Source organism: Vulpes lagopus, chromosome 3 (genome assembly GCF_018345385.1).
Source record: "Vulpes lagopus strain Blue_001 chromosome 3, ASM1834538v1, whole genome shotgun sequence".
Taxonomy (NCBI): Eukaryota; Metazoa; Chordata; class Mammalia; order Carnivora; family Canidae; genus Vulpes; species Vulpes lagopus.
In genome coordinates this window covers 30,128,981-30,148,851 of record NC_054826.1, presented here as the reverse complement: position 1 = coordinate 30,148,851, position 19,871 = coordinate 30,128,981, and the positions used below count along the sequence as shown (strand labels likewise).

General features: G+C 39.7%; 1 pseudogene; it reads left to right on the top strand.

Moving 5' to 3' along the window:
• The first annotated feature begins 254 nt into the window (after positions 1-254).
• Positions 255-1,521, top strand: LOC121486160 (annotated as a pseudogene).
• The last annotated feature ends 18,350 nt before the right edge of the window (positions 1,522-19,871 follow it).

The window sequence follows — 19,871 nt, the reverse complement described above, 5'->3', positions numbered from 1 at the left end:
TGGAAATTAGGCTCCTTGTGCTCCTTCTCAAGTGTTTAGGAAGGGCTCCAGGACTACAGCACCTCCTTGTGCATGGGGAATGGGTGTGCTTTCCTGGGGGGATCCCCAAGCCACTTGGGCACCGGTGTGGAGGAGTTAGAGGGCTGGACTAGGTCAGTACAAAAACCTCTGTTTAGGTGCTACGGAGGACCTGCTATTGACCCGCAGGCCTTGGTCGCTCCCGCGCTCTCCTCTACCCCAGTGAAGACGTGGCCATGGCGCTCCGGGTCACCAGGAACACAAAAGTTAATGTTGAAAATAAGGTGAAGATAGCTATGGCAGGGGCAAAGCGGGTGCCTCTGGCCTTTGCTGCAGCCTCCAAGCCCCGCCTGAGGCCAAGAACTGCTCTGGGAGACATTGGTAACAAAATCAGTGAACAACCACAGGCCAAACTGCCTCTGAAAAAGGAAGCAAAAACTTCGGTTCCTGGAAAAGTCATTGCTAAAAAAATACCAAAGCCTTTGGAGAAGGCACCCAAGCCTGTCCCCTATACCTGTGCCAGAACAAGAGCCAGAACTTGAGCCAGTTAAAGAAGAAAAACTTTCACCAGAGCCTATTTTGGTTGATACTCCCTCTCCAAGCTGGATGGAAACATCTAGATGTGCCCCTGTGGAAGAATATCTGTGTCAGGCTTTCTCTGATGTAATTCTTGAGGTGTATGATGTAGATGCAGAAGATGGAGCTCATCCAAACCTTTGTAGTGAATATGTGAAAGATATTTATGCTTATCTGAGACAACTTGAAGAAGTACAAGCAGTCAAACCAAAATACCTACTGGGTTGTGAAGTCACTAGAAACATGAGAGCTATCCTAATTGACTGGCTAGTACAGGTTCAAATGAAATTCAGGTTACTGCAGGAGACCATGTACGTGACTGTTTCCATTATTGACCAGTTCATGCAGAATAACTGTGTGCCCAAGAAGATGCTGCAGCTGGTTGATGTCACTGCCATGTTTATTGCAAGCAAATATGAGGAAATGTACCCTCCAGAAATTGGTGACTTTGCCTTTGTGACTGACAACACTTACACTAAACACCAAATCAGACAGATGGAAATGAAGATTCTAAGATCTTTAAATTTTGGTCTGGGCCGCCCTCCACCTCTGCATTTCCTTCGGAGAGCATCTAAGATTGGAGAGGTTGATGTTGAGCAACATATTTTGGCCAAATACCTGATGGAACTATCTATGTTAGACTATGATACGGTGCACTTTCCTCCTTCTCAGATTGCAGCTGGAGCTTTTTGCTTAGCGCTGAAAATTCTCGATAATGATGAATGGACACCAACTCTACAGCATTATCTGTCATACACTGAAGAATCCCTTCTAAATGTTCTAAAGAATATAGTCATGGTGAATCGTGGGCTTACAAAGCACATGACAATCAAGAACAAGTATGCCACCTCTAAGCATGCTAAGATCAGCACTCTGGCACAGCTAAATTCTGCAGTAGTTCAAAATTTAGCCAAGGCTAAGGTGTAACTTGTAAACATGCATTGGAATATTGATTCAATACTCCAATTCAAGATTTAGCCAAGGCAAAGGTGTAACTTGTAAACATGCACTGGAGTATTGTAATATCTGCAAATAATATCTGCAAATATTGGCACCATGTGCCATCTATATATATTATATATTACCTTTACTTACTTTTAATAAAGCTTGTGGTCCTTTTTAAACAAAACAAACAAACAAAACCTCTGTTTAACCTCTGTTTAGGGACACCTGGGTAGCTTAGCAGTTGAGCATCTGGCTTCGGCTCAAGGTGTGATCCTAGGATCCGGGATCAAGTCTCACATCAGGCTCCTTGCAGGGAGTCCGCTTCTCCTTCTGCCTATGTCTGTGTGCATCTCTCATGAATAAATAAATCTTTAAAACAACAACAACAACAACAACAACAACAAACCCTCTGTTTAGACCCGGCTATTGTGCAATTTTCTTCCCTAGCTGACAATCTCCAGATGGGGGCAAAATCTGGGGAAATTCAGTATTTGTTTGGGATCTTCCATTTGGGTTCAGAAAGTGAGTAAAACCCTGTAGAGAAAGTGCATATGGTTTCCCTTCAGCTGTATGGCAGAAAAGTTCTTGGGATAGATAAAATTGACGACTGGGCCCTCAGAACACTTGTCTGAGGGTATACTGAAGATACCTAGTGGGTATCATTCCAGGCTGTTCCCCCTTCATGCCTCTAAAGCCTGAATTTTCGAACCTGTTAGATGATAATAAAAATGACACCACTTGGGCAGCCTGGGTGGCTCAGCGGTTTAGCACTGCCTTCAGCCCAGGATGTGATCCTGGAGACCTGGGATTGAGTCCCACGTCAGGCTCCCTGCATGAAGTCTGCTTCTCCCTCTGCCTGGGTCTGTCTGTCTGTCTGTCTCTCTCTCTGTCTCTCATGAATAAATAAATAAAATCTTAAAAAAAATGACACAACTTGAGATTTCCTTTCAGGGGTAAGACAACTTGGGAAATAAGCAGAAGATTAAGTCTAGAGGCAAATAAACATAAACACTGTACCCCAGTTGCTAAAGTTATCTTCCACAGGTGTATAGGATAATAATTCTGAACCACTACACATGTATACTGGAATTGAACAATTAAATAAGTGGGTGGCAGATGGGGGAGCTAGGTTGGGGAAGGTTAGGATGGTCTGGATGGTTTTGGATTAGAGCTGGAGACAGTGTGAAATTGTGTTTCGCTTACTGTAGATACACATAGATACATACAGGGATATTAATAGATATGTGGATATACAGGAGTTAGTGTAAACACATATATTTATTTCCTCTTTCAGTTGATAGGTCTAGAAGCTGTGACACTCCAGGAGCAACAAGTGTACCCAGTACCAGATCTGGGTTTCATTTTTATATACAACAGTTTGAGATATAATTCACATATATACAATTACCCATTTGTGGTATTTATGTGGTTTTATTGTGGTGCAACCATCACCATAGTTATTTTTAGAATATTTCCATCGCACCCTCAAACTCTGTGCTATGAGCAGTTACTCCCTATATCTCCCCAACCTTCCCATCTCTAGACAACCACCAATATACTTTGACACTGAATTTACTTAATCTAGACATCTCATATAAATGGAATATTGCAATGTGTGGTCCTTGATCCAATAGCATTTTCGAGGTTCATCCATGTTGTATGATGTATTTACTTTTTTCACATCCAAATAATATTTTATCATATGTAATATGTATATGCCAGCTTTTATTTATCATTCATCAGTTTGTAGACAGTTAGGCTCTTTCCATTTTTTTGGCTACTATGAATAATGCTGCTATGAACATTTGTGCACCAGTCTTTGTGTGGGTATATGTCTCCACTTCTCTTAGGGTAAATACCTAGGAGTACAATTAATCTTTTGAGGAGCTGTCAGACTGTTTTCCAAAGCAGCTGCTTTTTTTACATTACTATTAGCAAAGAAGTATATGAGGGTTCCAGTTTCTATATATCCTTTCCAACATTTTATCTTGTCCATTTTTTCAATTACAGACATACTAGAGGGTGAGATGGTATCTCATTGTGGCTTTGCTTTGTATTTTCCTCATGGCTAATGGCGTTCAGCCTCTTTTCATGGCCTTATTGGTCAACTGTGTATCTTCTCTGGAAAAGCATCTATTCGGATCCTTTATCTATGGGTTTTTTGTTTTTTGTTTTTTGGTTTTTTTTTTTAAGATAGAGAGCATGTATGCAGGTTGGGTGGGGTGGAGGAGCAGAGGGAGACAGAGAGTCTTAAGCAGGCTTCATGCCCAGCATAGAGCCTGATGAAAGGCTCGATCTCATGACCCTGAGATCATGACCTGAGCTGAAACAAGAGTCAGAGGCTTAACTAACTGAACCATCCTGGAGCCCTCCTATATCTACTTTTAAGTTGGATTATTTTTCTTTTCAATGGGAACTCTGTATATTCTAGATACAAGTCCCTTATAATCTATATAATTTTCCAAAATTTTGTCCGATATCTACTTGCTTTCTTTTTTTTCTACTTGCTTTCTTGATAGTGTCCTTTGAAGCACAAAATTTTTAAATTTTTATAATACCCAATTCATCTTTTGTTAAACTTTGTTTATTATGCTTTTGGCGTCATATTTAAGTATCCATTGCTTATGCAAGGTTATGGAGATATGCCAGATGAGCTGTCACTAGACTGGGGATTATAAGAACTTAATTTCAGAAGTAGCAGCATTTATATCTGTGTTAAAGTTCATACCTTACATGTTAAAACCAAAGGCAGGTGAATGGAAGTCTTAATAATGAAGAAATTTCAAGGGAGTAGATAAAGGAAGTAGTGGTCTTGATCTCCCCACCCCATCTCATGCACCTTACATTTTCTACTTTCATCTCCAAGCCAGTAAATGCTTCTGACTCTCCTGATCAAATAAGCTTCCTTTTCCCTCGTAAGTTCTGGTACATCAGGGTTTCAGGTTTATTTTATGCTTTTGTCAGGCAACCAAGAAGATATTACTATTCTTGCTCTGTGTGTTCAGGTTCAAAAAACAAGCCACATGCGTAAAAAAAACCTTTCTAATCAGTAAGTGAAAATTCTTTTTATTGTTAAATTGTTGGATTATGTGAGTTCTCTAGTACCACCTGGACAAAATTCTGTTGACTGTTTCCATGGTCCTATGGTTTTAAGATTATAATCCATTGGTGGTTTAGTTATCAAAGAGGTTACAGGCAGCCTCACCCTCATCTTTGGTCTCCTGTGTCTGGGATTTCAGATGTGGCTGGCTGGTATTTCCAAGCCAAGTGATACCTTCTTAAAGAAAGTAAACACAGCCCACCTGTGGGTCCATATGACCTACTTTGTAAGGAAAAGACAGCCACGAAAACCATCCTTATGCTCAATAAGGTAGGCAAGTTCCCGTGAGGAGAGAGGACATTTAAAAAGTACCTTGGGTAAATTTTTTTTTTTAAGAAAGAGAAGCAGCTCATTGGCTACTAGGCTTTGATGCCTAGTGGAAAAAGAGGCAAATATGGAAGGAGTGGTCAATATGTCCCTACAAGGAACCTATCTTAGAATACAAGGTGGTGACTCTTTTCAAGGGCCAATGCTGAATGATAGTATAACTCCCTGGAAGAGAAGAGAACTCAGCAGAATTCTGTCCTGCAGCCAACCAGGGTCGAAAGGAAAACTGGGAGAGAAAGGGATATACATCTGGGTCTTTCATCAGGGTTTGTCTTACTCAAGGGAATTTGCTGTTCTATGAAGTGAACAGAGGGTAAGACCCTTGGCTTCAAAATGTTTCTAAAATCACTCTAATCCCAGACTCATGGTATCCACCCTGCTATATTTCCCCTGCACACCCTCCATTAACATGTACATTCCATCTGCTAAACTAACAGAAATACATTACAGAAAACCTTTCTCATGTGTCTCACCTAAATACATCATTCTACCCTTGGAACATCCCTCCTTCAGAGCGTTACTCAGACTTCATGCCATTCTTCACTCCATCTTCTTCTCCGGGTATATCGTGTTCAAATCTTCATACACTTAAGTCTTCCCAATCCTGCTAATTCTGTCTTTTTCCATCATGCCCTGTGTATGGAAAGGTTTCAGAATGCTTCCCAGATAATTTTTTTGAAAAATAAAAAAATTTGTATTTAAATTTAAATTCAATTAGCCAAGTAATTCACGAGGCCAAGTAATTTCTATTAAAGAAAAAGGAAGGGGGCCAGAAACCTGTTACCTTGCCTTGTTGGTTCTAAATTTTGTTCCACTTCATGGGGCTTCCTCAAGAACTTCTAGTGGATGATTTCATTTGCAGAGGATACCATTTGTGAATTCTCCAGCATGCAGACTGACAGTCCAGTTTTTATATAGGTTTGATTCCATTATTTGAAGTAGTTTCCCTGTTATTAACATATTATATTCTATGGTACATTTGTTGCAATAAATGAACCAATGTTGATACATTATTATTAATTAACTGAAGTCCATGCTTTATCCAGATTTCTTTGGGTTTTATCTAATGTCTTCTTTCTGTTCCAGGATTCCCTACAGGATACTACATTACATTTAGTCATCATGTCTCCTTATGCTCCTTTTGGCTGAGGCAGTTTCTCTGACTTTCCTTGTTTTTATAACCCTGACAGTTTTGAAAAGGACTGGTCAGGTACTTTGTGGAAAGTCCTTCTACTGAGATTTTTCTGATATTTTCCCCATGTTTAGACTGTAGTTATGCATTTTAGGGAGGAAGATGACAGAGGCAAAGTACTACTTCATCATATTATAGCAAGGGTACATGATATCAATATAACTCATCAGTGTTGACATCAACATTGATCATCTGAGGTAGTGTTTGTCATGTTTCTCCACTGTAAAGTTACCATTTTCCCCTCTCTACATCATCCACTTTGGAGGTCATTATTTACAGCAAACACTTAAGGACTGCAAAGCTATGCTCTCCATTCTTGAGGGCAGAGTTTCTACTGGTTTTTAAACTACCTGTTATTTCCTCAGTGGTTGCGCTAGGGCTTAGACAGTGTTTCTTAATTTGTCATAATATCCTTCAGACTAATATTAATCTGAAGATATATGGAAAATTTGCTCCACTCCCCCCACTTTATGTTATTGTTGTCACATACATTATATCTCTATATATTGAAACCCAACAATATAGTGTTAAATTGTTGCCTTACATAATTTTGCCTTTTGAAGAAACCAAGAGAAGAGAGTACACATGCAAATACTTCCCTGTAACTTTTCTTCTCCCCTCTTTTTATTGTAAAATGTGTAATTATCTCTTTATAATACAGACCCAGCAGTTCAATTGTTGGAAGCAGATTTATGGAGATATAGTTCATATATCACACAAGTTGCCCACTCAAAGCATATAATTCAAGGGTTGCAGTGTATGCACAAACACAGGTCACCATCCTCTTCAGAAAGACATTCTATACCCCTGAGCTATCCTCTCCTTCTAACCTCTTGGAGTCTGCCTTCCTCTCTAGTTTCCATGGCAGTGGTTTGTTCTGTGACCTCAATTCTCTGCAAGATCCAAGAAGAGTTGTTGATTTCCAGTTTGTTCAGATTGTTTTTCTGCTTGTAAAAATCAGATTGGTAACTCCAAGACTTCCCTGCATCAGACAAAAACCAGAAGCCTGCTCAGTTAATTTTTCTTCATTCTTTTCTCTTGCTGTTCTCAGATTGTATGCTAACAATCTAGCTTCATATTTATTGAGTCTTCTGCCAACTTAAATCTACTGTTGAGCCCCTATAATGAATCTTCATTTCAGGTACTGTTACCTTTCAATGCCAGAATTTCTACTTGGCTCTTTCAAATAATGTTTACCTACTGATATTCTCTATTTGAAGAATTACTGTCATGATCCTAATCTAATTTCCTTTAGCTTTTTGAAACTGTAATGGCTTCTCTGGGGTCTTTGCCATAGAATTTCAAAATTTGGGCCACCTCAAAGTCGTTTCTATTACCATTGTTTTTCCTGTATAAGGGTGATAGTCTGTTTCTCTGCATCTCTCATAGTTTTTGAGATAATACAGTGTGGCAATCTTGGATATGATACATGCCTCTCAGAGCTCATTGATGTTGCTCCATTTTGTTAATTTTGTTAGTTGGCTTAATGGCTTCCCTGGATTAATTTTTATGGAGTCTATTTTCCCTGACAGTGTGTAGCCTCTGATGTCAGTACTCAGTCTCCCCATGTGCTTTCTAGAGGTCACCCTGGCTCAAAAAAACTTAAAAATGTTCAGCCAGTGATGGGTCAGAGGTTTTCTTAAGCCCCTGGAGCCAGCAAGGCTTTCACTTTCAAGTCTGCCCCACGTCTGACAGTGATTAGTGCCTTTCAAGTGCCCTCTCTGGTTGGTCCTTAATAATCCATGTGATACCGAGACATGTGCATAGCCTTCCAGACAGTGAGTATTGAACTGTAATCTTACAGGGCGCTTTTTAGCTATCTCCCTGGTTCTTTCTGATAAACTTCTGGATGGCCTGCTGTTTCCTTTGCTGTTGTTTTATAGGCCCATTAGAATTGTAATTGCTTACAACTAAGACCTTTATTTTCAACAATGCCTAAGTCATGCATTCCTCCCACTATGTACCAGATAAAGTCAGCTCCTTCTGTGGAGCTGTGGAGCTTCCAGCTCTCCCATCTTGCATCTCTCTCTGGATAGATGTCTAATCTATTGCACTGGAGCAACAGAGGAGGTGGAAGGGGCAGCCTATTTTTCTTGGAGTAACACATCTATCCTACAAATGGAGCTGAGGGAACTTCTTGGCTTCTCTTGGCACAGAAACTCCACCCTACAAGTGGGATTTTGGAAGAGGAATGGGAGCCCAAGGTTCACTCCTTCCACGATAGAACTTCTGCTTTGTAAATGGGACCTGGGAGAATGATAGCTTGCTGTCCTTTCATCTTGCCCCCTGGCATGAAACATCTGCTCTATAAACTAGAGTATGGGGGGAGGGATCAGGGCCTCAGTATTCTTCACCTCCCTTGCCTTAGGTAGGGCATCTGTTGTACAAACAGGAGCTAGGTTGGGCATGGCAGCCCCAGTTTTCTTAGCTGTAGGTGACTAAAATTGAGCTTCTGTAATATGAAGCCAAGGTGGTAGATGAGGTTCTCCTTTGAGGATATCAGGCTTGAATGAGATTTCAGTCCCTTAATAGGATCTTTTTTTCTGAGTCCTTTTACTTCACTGAAAAGGCTTATCATGTTGTTGATATTTAAAGTCTTTTAGGGGGATCTGGGTGGTTTGGTCAGTTAAGTGTCTGACTCTTGGTCTCAGCTCAGGTCTTGATCTCAGGGATATAAGGTTAGGCCCCATGTTGGGCTCCACAATGGGCATGGAGCCTACTTTAAAAAAATAAAAAATAAAGTATTTTAAGTTATTATCTTATTATTTGAAGTCTAGAGTAGTTGGTTTTTCTTTAATTTTGTAAGATTCCAAATGTCAACTCTATTTGTTTTCATTTTGGCTTGTCAATCATTAGTTTTGCCTGAGTTTCTCTTTCTTGTAACAGCTGGCCAAAGGAAGCTAATATCAATCAGCAAATATTACCAATATTCTGTTTTCTAATATCTTCTAGAGGTGCCAGCACAGTAGGCTTATACAGAGGAGACAATTTTACCATGTTTTACCAGTTTGTCACTATCTTTCCAGGCTCTGACATCAGTTTTCTCATTGCCTGAGTACAAGGCCAATGTTACCTATTTTATTTTTTGTTGCATTAGTAGTATGCTTCTAGGTGCAACCACTAAACAAAGTGGCTTAATATGGAAACAATGCAGGGCAGTGGTTCCAGCCCCATACCCTTGTGAGAATGAAACAGAATGATGCATGCAACCCCCATGGTCCTATCTTCTCCATCAAAGCCTTGATCACAATGAATTGTTTCCTTGTCTAATTACAATGGGAACTCCAATTATATCCTTGAAAACTCCAATTATATCCTCATAACATCTTATGAGCACCACACATATTATATTGTATAATCTTGCAGTAGCCCAAGAAATCATGGGATTATTCTAATTCCAGAAGAGAATATGAGGCTCAAAGCAAATCTAGAATCTGGATGTAGCAGGCTGTAGAATAGGAGCTCTCACACCCCCTCTTATACATTTCCTATCTGTATTCTTTTTTAAAAAAATTTTTACTTATTTATTCATGAGAGACAGAGAGAGGGAGGCAGAGACAGAGGAAGAGGCAGGCTCATGAAGCAGGGAGCCTGATGTGGGACTAGATTTCAGGACCCTGGGATCATGACCTGAGCCAAAGGCAGATGCTTGACCAACTGAGCCACCCGGGCACTCTCCTGTCTGTATTCTAAATCTTTATTAAAACTCACTTCCAAAGAATGAAGTTCTATCTTTAATTAGCAAATAAGGAATAAGTCCATTTCTAATGCCACAGATATTCATATGGAAATTTGCAGGATATCTCCACCTACCATTGGATGGCTTTTATTTTTAAAAATGAATGATTCTCTCTGAACAAAATCTTGTACATTTCTGAATTATAAAATGCTTATTAAAGTATTTCTTACTATTCTATCACAAGGTGAATTAGGAAATGCCAAATAGACGGAAATGGTGCACAGTACAATTACCCCCAATCATATGGTTGGATTATGGAGTACTTATAATTTGTATTTTCAGCTTTATGAAGTACTCCAGTGAAAAAGAGCAGTAGTGTGTGTACTAGTTTGCCAGGGCTGTGATAACAAAATGCCATAAACTGGGTAATTTAAGAAATAGAAATTTATTTTCTCACAGCTCTGGAGGCTGGAAGTCTAAACTCAAGGTGCCAGCAGGGTTGAGTTCCTCTTAGTCCACCCCCTTGCTGCCTCTTCACGTGGTCTTTCCTCTGTGAACCTGCATCCCTGGTGTCCTAATCTCCTCTTCTTACAAGGAATACCAGTCGGATTGGAGAAGAGGTCAGCCGAATGGCCTCATTTTAACTTAATTGTGCTTTAGAGGCTCTATCTCCAAATACAGGCACACTGAGGTACTGGACATTTAGGACTTTAATTAGGGAAGACAATAACAGTATGTAAGAAGAAGGTAGTTTCATCACCAAAACTGATTATTTAAATCATAGTGAATGCTGTTAAGAAGCCATGGCTATTTTCTTTCACTCGTTTTCATGTATCTATGTCATATGTACATAGGAACAATAACAACACGTTTTTGTATTCTTTCATTGATCAAAAAGTAGAAGACATACACTAGCAATCAACAGGAAAAAATTTTATTTTTTACTTTAGAATTTTTTAGATTGAAATATAGTTGACATACAATATTAGTCTTAAATTCTTCTTGAATGACATATCTTATGTTAAATAGAAGAAAACAGTATCCAATGTGGAAGATCTTGGTAGATGGCATTGTACATGTAATACTTATTTTATACTCATATTTATGTTAACTTCACATATACAATTCCAATATATGATTTATGCTATATGGTACATACTGGTAAAACTAGGAATATAATGCTTTCATACTTTGCAGATTGTCCATGTAAGTTTTTCTAATTTGTTCTGACTAGTCCACTTACTAATATTTCAAAGATCTTTGTAGGCCACATGAGCATTTATCCTTTTACAAGAAGGCATACTTTCTGCAATATCTTCTAGAAATACTTTGGCATCACATCTGGAATATAATTTCTAAAACATAGCTACAGGGCAGCCTGAGTGGCTGAGCAGTTTAGTGCTGCCTTCAGCCCAGGGCGTGACCCTGGAGACCCGGGATCGAGTCCCACATCGGGGGCTCCCTGCATGGAGCCTGCTTCTCCCTCTGCCTGTGTCACTGCCTCTCTCTCTCTGTGTCTCTCATGAATGAATAAATAAAATCTTAAAAAAAACATAGCTACATACTTTAAAAATATGTTGAATTCATAGGCTTGACTTCTTGATACATAGTAAGATTTTATTTCTATTGAGGCATTTAGTTGAAGATATTCCCACATTAGTTTCTCTTTTAAGTAATTTTTTCTTTATGAGTCCTTTTATGTTGACAGAGGGCTGAGCTATGTCTGAAGGCTTTCCCACACTGATTACATTCATAGGGCTTTTCTCCTGTGTGAGTTCTGTGATGTATAATGAGGTCAGACTTCTCAGAAAAGGCTTTTTTACACTCATGACATTCATAAGGTTTCTCCCCAGTATGGATTTTCTGATGTGTCATAAGGCATGACACTTCACTGAAAGCTCTTTCACACCTGGTACAAACATAAGGCTTCTCTCCTGTGTGTATTCTCCATGTACAAAAAGGTGTGACTTCATGCTGAAGGATCTCCCACATTCATCACACCCATAGGGCTTCTCTCCAGTATGAGTTCTCTGATGAATGTTGAGGTGTGATTTTTGGAAAAAGGTCTTCCCGCACTCATCACATTCATAGGGTTTCTCCCCAGTATGAATTCTCTGATGTTCAATGAGGTGTGACTTATGGGCAAAAGCTTTTCTACACTCAGTATATTCATGAGGTTTCTCATGAGTATGGATCCTCAGATGTATAACAAGATTGGATTTCTTGCTGAAGGCCTTCCCACACTCCATACATACAAAGGGCTTTTCTCCTGTATGAGTTCTCTTATGTATAATAAGGTCTGACTTCTGGAAGAAGGCTTTCCCACATTCACTACATTCATTCTTTCTTGCGTATCTCTGTTATCACCAAATAAGCTTAAATAATTAAAACTCCTACCATAAGAGTCATATTTTTGGAATCTTTGTTTTGAAGAAAAAAAGTCTGTGCTCAGAGGAAATATATTTCTAAGTGCATTACACTTGTTGCTCTTTTCCTCAGTCATTGTTCCCTGGTCAGTGAATGCAACATGCTTCAAAAGTGTTTCTTGATTTTCTTGGTTTCTTTCCATGTGGTCATCAAGTTGCCAGATTTCTATAAGGAAGCAAAATTAGCTATCTGTTTGTGAGTAATTCTTAGAATGTATTATGGCTCATAACTTTTCACCCTATTGTGAGATTGAATCTTTACTTTCAGGCCTAGTATCCCTATCTAAAAGAAATACCAAGGCTAAATGGAAGCTATACCCCTGAGCTTTGCAATAAAACCACAATTTTTTAAAAATTGCATTTGTAGAACAGAAATAGAGAGTACAAAAAAGAACACAAATATATCTGGCTATATGCAAATAGGATTTTGCAAACTGGGGAAAAAAATGAAAATGATTATAAGGTGCAATAAAAAGAACAAAAGAGGACAGCTAGAGCCCATCTAGGAGAATTAAAATGATTGGGTGAAATGGTGACTAGAGGAAATAAAGACTGGATGAGCAACGGAGAAAGCTGGACAGGTCCCTCATCAACTCATTGCTGGACTGCTCTAGTTTAATTATCACTTGTCTCTTTGCTTCCAATGTCTTTGAGTTCTTGTCTATTTATTCATCAACAAAAACTGATTTGACAAAGCCATCAAGTCCACTTAAAAGCAGGAACACATTTGTAGCCAGTGCTTCAAAAACCATATAACAATAATTCATTCTTATATGGGAATCTGTATGTCCAGTAAGAGAAATAGGCCACAGGATAAGCCAAATACTACCTGCCTCAGGATAGATTAACTACTGAATTCTCACTGCTGAATGAACCATCTTATTCTGTAATAGTTTACAAATACTCCATTAATCCTGACTTTTAAATACTCTCTCCATCTTCCTCTCTACCTACCATATATGGAAGAGGAATCACAGTTAAGGACATAGACAGTAAATCAAGATTACCAGAGTTTCAATCCTAGCTCTATCACTAATTAGACATGTGGCACAGGTCAAGTTCCTTGATTTCTTTGGGCCTCAATTTCCCTTTCTATAAAAATGGATAATAATAGCACCCACCTTGTAAGTGTTGTCATGAGGATTAAACAAGTCAACAGATGTAAAGTACTCAGATAGCTGCCTCACAGATAATACGTTTTATCAGTTAGATATCATTATTATATGTGTTATTGCTGATCCTCAGTCAACTATGTGCTTGCCACTTCCTGCTTTATATCATGCTTTCCAAATTTCTGGATAGTATTACTGTGGAGACACTAAGTGGCAGATTTTTCACTCTGAATCTAAAATCCTATCTGTCTTCATTTTAATCTATTTTATAAACCTCTGACAGTACTTGACTACTGTTGAATTTATGCTACTTACATCCAGAGCAATAAAGGCATTCCTTGGCTCAGAATTCAACAATTCCACTGAGGTTCCTAACCCAGTTCCTGACATATAAGCCATCAATTTTTAAATAAAGTGAGATTTCCATTCTTTATCCAACACTGGTTCCCCAGAGGCTAGACTGGACACCTCTCCAGGGAAGATATACACATGGCCAAAAATCACATGAAAAATTGCTCAATATCGCTAGTCATTCAATGCAAAAAGTAAAATACCACTTATACCTATTAGGATTGCTACCAGAAAAACAAAACAAAGCAAAATAAAAAATAACAGGCATTGTTGAGAATGGAAAAACTGGAACCTTTGTGCACTGCCAGTGAGAATGTAAAATTGTGTGGTAGCTGTGGAAAACATCACAGAAATTCTTAAAAATGTAAACACAGTTTCCACATGACCCAGAAAATTCACTTCTGAGTATATATCTAAAAAATCAAAAGCAGGGGCCCAAACAGATATTTTTACACAAACGTTCTTAGAAGCATTATTCACAGTACCCCAAAGATGGGAACAACTCCAATGTTCACTGCAAATGAATGGATAAAGAAAATGATGTGGTATATACATACAATAGAATGGATAAAGAAAATGATGTGGTATATACATACAACAGGGTACCATTCAGCCCTAAAAAATGAATCAAATTCTATTACATGCTACAACATGGAGGAATTTTTTAAAGATTTATTTATTTATTTATTTATTTATTTATTTATTTATTTATTTATGAGAGACTCACAGAGAGAGAGGCAGAGACATAGGCAGAGGGAGAAGCAGGCTCCCTGTGAGGAGTTCGATGTGGGACTTGATCCCAGGACCCTGGGATCACGACCTGAGCCAAAGGCAGATGCTCAACCACTGAGCCATCCATGTGCCCTAACAAGGATGAATTTTGAAGATATTCTGCTAAATAAAATAAATTAGACATGAAAGGACAAATACTGTTTGATGCCACTTATATGAGGTATCCAGAATAGTCAGATTCATAGCAAAAAAAGTAGAATAGTGGTTACCAGTAGCTAGCAGGGGAGGTAGAATGGAGAGTTATAGAGTTTAATGGGTACAGAGTTTTGGCTGGTGATGATGAAGGAGTTCTGAGGATGGATGGTGATGATGGTGGCAAATCAATATGAATGTACCTAATGCCATTGAACTGTACACTTAAAAATAATACACTATATGTTATGTATATTTTGATAAAATTTAAAAGAGGAAAAAATCTTCTCAAAGTCTTAAATGAAGTTGGTAAGAATCATAGGCAGAATATACCTGTAAGGGAAAATATTCTTTAATAGCCATGCAAAGAAGAGCATTAATATGGGAAAGTGATATATGCAAATGGCATTCAGGTAAATAAGGAACTTATGTTGACCATCCCAGTTATATATATCTTTAAATATTATTTATTTATTTATTTATTTATTTATTTATTTATTTATTTGAGAGAGACAGAGGTAGTGACAGAGAGCAGGAATGGGGAGGAGAGGGAAAAGCAGGCTTTCTAGGAGAAAGGAGCCTGACACAGGGTTTGATCCCAGGACCATGACCTGAGCCGAAGGCAGACACTTAAAGGATTGAGCCACCCAGGGACCCCATCCCAGTTATTTTCAAAGGTCCAAGGCATTTAAGAAGAGAATCTTGAAGCATATTTTTCAAAGATGCCAATTTTTATCGATCAACTGTAATCCTTTTAAAAAAATTTCTTTTGAATTCCAGTATAGTTAACATATAGTATATTAGTTTTAGGAGTACATTACAATGATTTGACTGTTTTGTATATGATTCAGTGCTCATCATGACCAGTATAGTTTTAATACCCTTCACCTATTTCACCTATCCTCCCACCACCACCCCTCTGGTAACCATTAGATCAACTGTGATCTTAATTTCATTCCCTTCCATCCACAGAGCCCTTTGCCTAACTCACCTGCATAGCTCCCACATGGGATTTCTCTTTCCACCATCCATGGTTCTTCACCTTGTTCCAACTTGTGGGTCACAGATGGCTTAGTGGTTTGATATCCTGTCAATGGGAAATGATAAGGGAGTTGGACCTAGCTACTGGGCTTCAGGTCCTCTGAACTCTGAACTTCATCAGAGACTGCCTGATGAAGATACCAATTTATACCTGAAAAAGGTCTTTAAACAAACTTGTAGCCGTACCTCCCAAATATGATCAATCTTAAATCTACTAAGACTCAGGGCTACACTTGTAAAAGTACTTCAAAGGGCTGACTGTTTAGAGTAACTGAGAAAGGAAAAGTAGTTAACTAGTCACATGCCAATCAACACTGGGAAATGGTCCTCACCCACTGAGATGAGGTTGATATAATTCTCTAGCATCACATCCCTGAATAGATCCCTCTGGTGAAGGTCCAGGTACTGCCACTCCTCCTGGGTGAAATCCACAGCCACATCCTTGAATGATACTGGTCCCTGTAACAACACAATCCTATTCCAACTACAGTCATCATATTGCACAAAATGGAAAAAAAAAGAATGGCAACTTGTTTAAAGGATATTCGTTATATGATAATGTTTCCTGCATTTTAGCCCCATTTCATCTTAGTCACCTAAAATATTATACTAATTTGGTCTCATTCTGTTTCTCTAGCTCTATGTTTTGACGCCCATTTGTCTAGTTTTATGTTCCATTTTGTGAGTAACACAAAAATTGTATCTGAAATACTTTACACTGTATGTTCATTATTCATTATGCCATTCATTTATTAAGCCATTAAGCAAACATTTACTGAACACCCCATACATGTCTAGAACTGACTGTTCTAGATGCAAAGGATCAAATATTGGAATGTGGTCCAATCTGCCAAGGCTCAGAAAAGATGCTCACTTGATATTGAGTTATACAAAGGGAAGAAGGCACTGTTCAAAATACTCTTGATAAGTTTTTTTCAACACAGAAATTATTTTAATTTTCAATGTTTCAAATTAACAATGTATAAATGTTTTACTATTTTTCATTTTCCTATATGTGTATGTAAGATGATTTAATGTTTTAACCAAAATTTTTGAAGATCACAGAACAACTATAACCAATGTAAAAAAAAATCCCCTTGATTATTAAGATTGTTTTGCATGATTTTAAATTCCATGGTCATTTTTACGATCTTTCACTACTGTTCCTATATAATGGAACAAACTAACTCACCTGGGATTTGGTAATTTTCTGCAGCCTTTGGGTGAAGACAGAAATCTTTGAAGGCAGAGGTAGGGGAAGAGATGGAGCCATGAGAGACCAGGTATGACTTGAAGATCCCAGAATCACTGGCGTAACAAACCCATACATGGGTGCCTCAACAGTTTGGTTGAGGAAGTCACTCTGTGGGAGAATGTCCCCTGGGCCCTCCAGAATTCATTGTGAGAAAAACCAGACATTTGCACTAAGATTTAGCTGCAAGAATATCTGTTGCAGCACTTTTTAACATACTGAAAAGCTGGAACAGATTAAGGAACAGATAAAACAGATATATACTCAAAGATAAAGTAATGTACAGTCACCAAAAACTATGTTGTCAAGTATTGTAATGTAATGGCAGTTGGTGCACATCCTTCTCTGGCCAATTAGTTGGACCTTCTGTGTAGGAACACAGACAGATTGGAGTCTGAAGTTAGAATGTACCACCGACGGGTTCTCAGTGGGACCCAGGAACTGCAGAAAAGATACCAATAGACTCTGTAAATATAATGTCCACATGGTGAGATTCATGCAACAGTCTTTCTGGAATCTTTCCCAGGGGAGTTGAGGTGCCGATCTCTGTGCTTGAAGCTAAGAGGAAGGAGAAGGTCAGTTAAATGCTTTATTTTAGTTTGGGAGACATAAAGAGTAGGAGATTTGGAGGTAAATATTTGAGCTTGAATTTACCTGCTGGCTATTTGACTTTGGACAAGTCATCAATTTCAACTCTGAAGCCTCAGTAAAATTAGAAATAAAATCTGTGTTATCAGTGATGAAGGTAAGAAACATATTTTACAAAACTGCCTAATATTAATATGTTAATGTGTATGTGTGTATGCGTGTGCATCTATGATGGCTGTTTACCTACCACACTCCTCTCTTTTTTTTTAAGATTTCTTCTTTTCTTTTTTTTTTTTTTTTTTGAGAGAGAGACATAGAGAGAGAGAGAAAGAGAGAAGGAGGGAGAGGGAGAGAGAGAAAATGAGAGAGGAAGGGGCAGAGGGAAATGAAGACAATCTCAAGCAGACTCCCAGTTGAACTTGGACCCAGACTTGGGGCTCCATCTCATGACCCAGAGATAATGACCTGAATGGAAACCAGGAATCAGATGCTGAACAAACTGAGCCACCCAGGCACCCTTAGTCTTCTATCTCTTCAAGTCTTTGCTCCAAAATCACCAAGGAGGCCTCTGCTGTCTACCTAATTTAAACTTAATCCCCCATCTCCCTTTACCTGATCTACTTTCTAATTTATATTTTACTATCTAATATACAGTATGATAATGCTTATTGTTAGCTGACTACTTCTACTTCAACTAAATTCAAGAAGGTAGCATTCTTTGATCTGCTTGATTCAGTACTGTGTCCCCAGCACTAGAGAGAGTGTGTGGTTCACGGACGCTCAGTAAAGAGTCATTTAATAAAAAACAGTTATATGTAGTAAATTTCATAAAACAATCCTTATCACAAGGGAATATATATGGTATTCTACAGTATTTTACCTATTTTTAAATAATGCCCCCATACAAGAGTACATACTGCAGGATTCCATTTCTATGATGTACTACAAACGCGAAATTAACCCACAGAGATTAAATTGTAAAACCGATTGATCCATAAGCGGGTGTCGGGGGCTGGGGGTTGACTAAAAAGGGGCAGCACTTTCTGGGGAAGTAAAGTGTTCTGTATGTTCACGGGGAGGGGGGGTCGTTACACAGGTTCATCGGCAATTTTTGCATTTTTGTTCTCTGTAAATTATGTGCAAATCATTCTATGTAAATTACGTCCCACCTAAAAATGCTGGCAAATACAACTATTAGTGCCAGCTCACTAAACAGATTTCACCGCCCATACTCACTACGGGGTTGCAGCCAATGACTTAAAAAGCGGACTTGGAGCGCCGCTGGAAGGCTGAGAGGTGAGATGCCATTGAAAAGCAGGTAGCCCTCCACCTGGAACGTTTCAGACCTTCAGGAAAGCTTGGTTCTCTTTCCACAGCCCGTAGGGCGCTCCTCGCCTTGGTGTCCACCCCTTGCGCGCCCCGGCACGGCTGGATGCGCTCCAGGCACGACACCTGCAGCGCGGCGCCAGGGCACCAGCCAGAACGCGGTGCCGGGACCCCGCCCGCCCCGGGCTCAGGGACCCAGGTCGAGGAGGGTCACTGCAGCTTTCGACACACCCCGATCCACGCCTACCCCCAGAGGCCTGCTGAACCCTGTTGTTCTTCCCCCACCTCTCCAGCCCGCCCCACGTCAACCATCAACCACGAGTAGGGCATCTCGCCCCCGCCCCCGGGGCCCCGCCGCCAGGCCTTGGAGGGCACACACGCGCGGAAGAGGACGCCGGGTCCCTTCGCCCGCGAAATACATCTCCCAGAATGAATGCGTGCGCTGCGGCGCCGCACCTGCGCAGCGAGAGGCCGAGAGGCCGGGAGGCCGGGCCCCCAGCCCCTCCGTCTGCAAACCGGTCCTGCAAAGAGACCCAGGTGGAGGACCAACGGGCGCACGAGCCTAGCCTGGGCGGCAAGACCTAGGACGTGGCGAGAATTCTCACTCCCAGGCCCGAGCACGTTTCACTAATGGTTGGAGGACTTAACTCAGGGAGTGGAGTTTGACCCCAGGCCTTTCCAGTGTTTGCAGTCAGCTTCTCTGGCTCCCTGAATGGACCTGAGAGCATAACATTGTGACAAGAGGGGAAACACGTCTCAGAGCTTTCGGGAAAGTGCCTGTAAGTCAAAGCTAACAGCGGCATATTTTCTAGGAACACACACCAATTAATTTTGCTGACACACACATAAAGACCAATAGCTAACTCCTTCGAGTAATAGTAAAAAGAACAACTTGAAAAAACCTAGAGATAGTTTCCTCCACAGGGCAGGTGGATGTTCAGAAAGTGCTGTTGCTTCACATTGATCTCGTGCAACATTAATCAGTGCCCTGGTAGGTATCCACAGTTCTGGAGA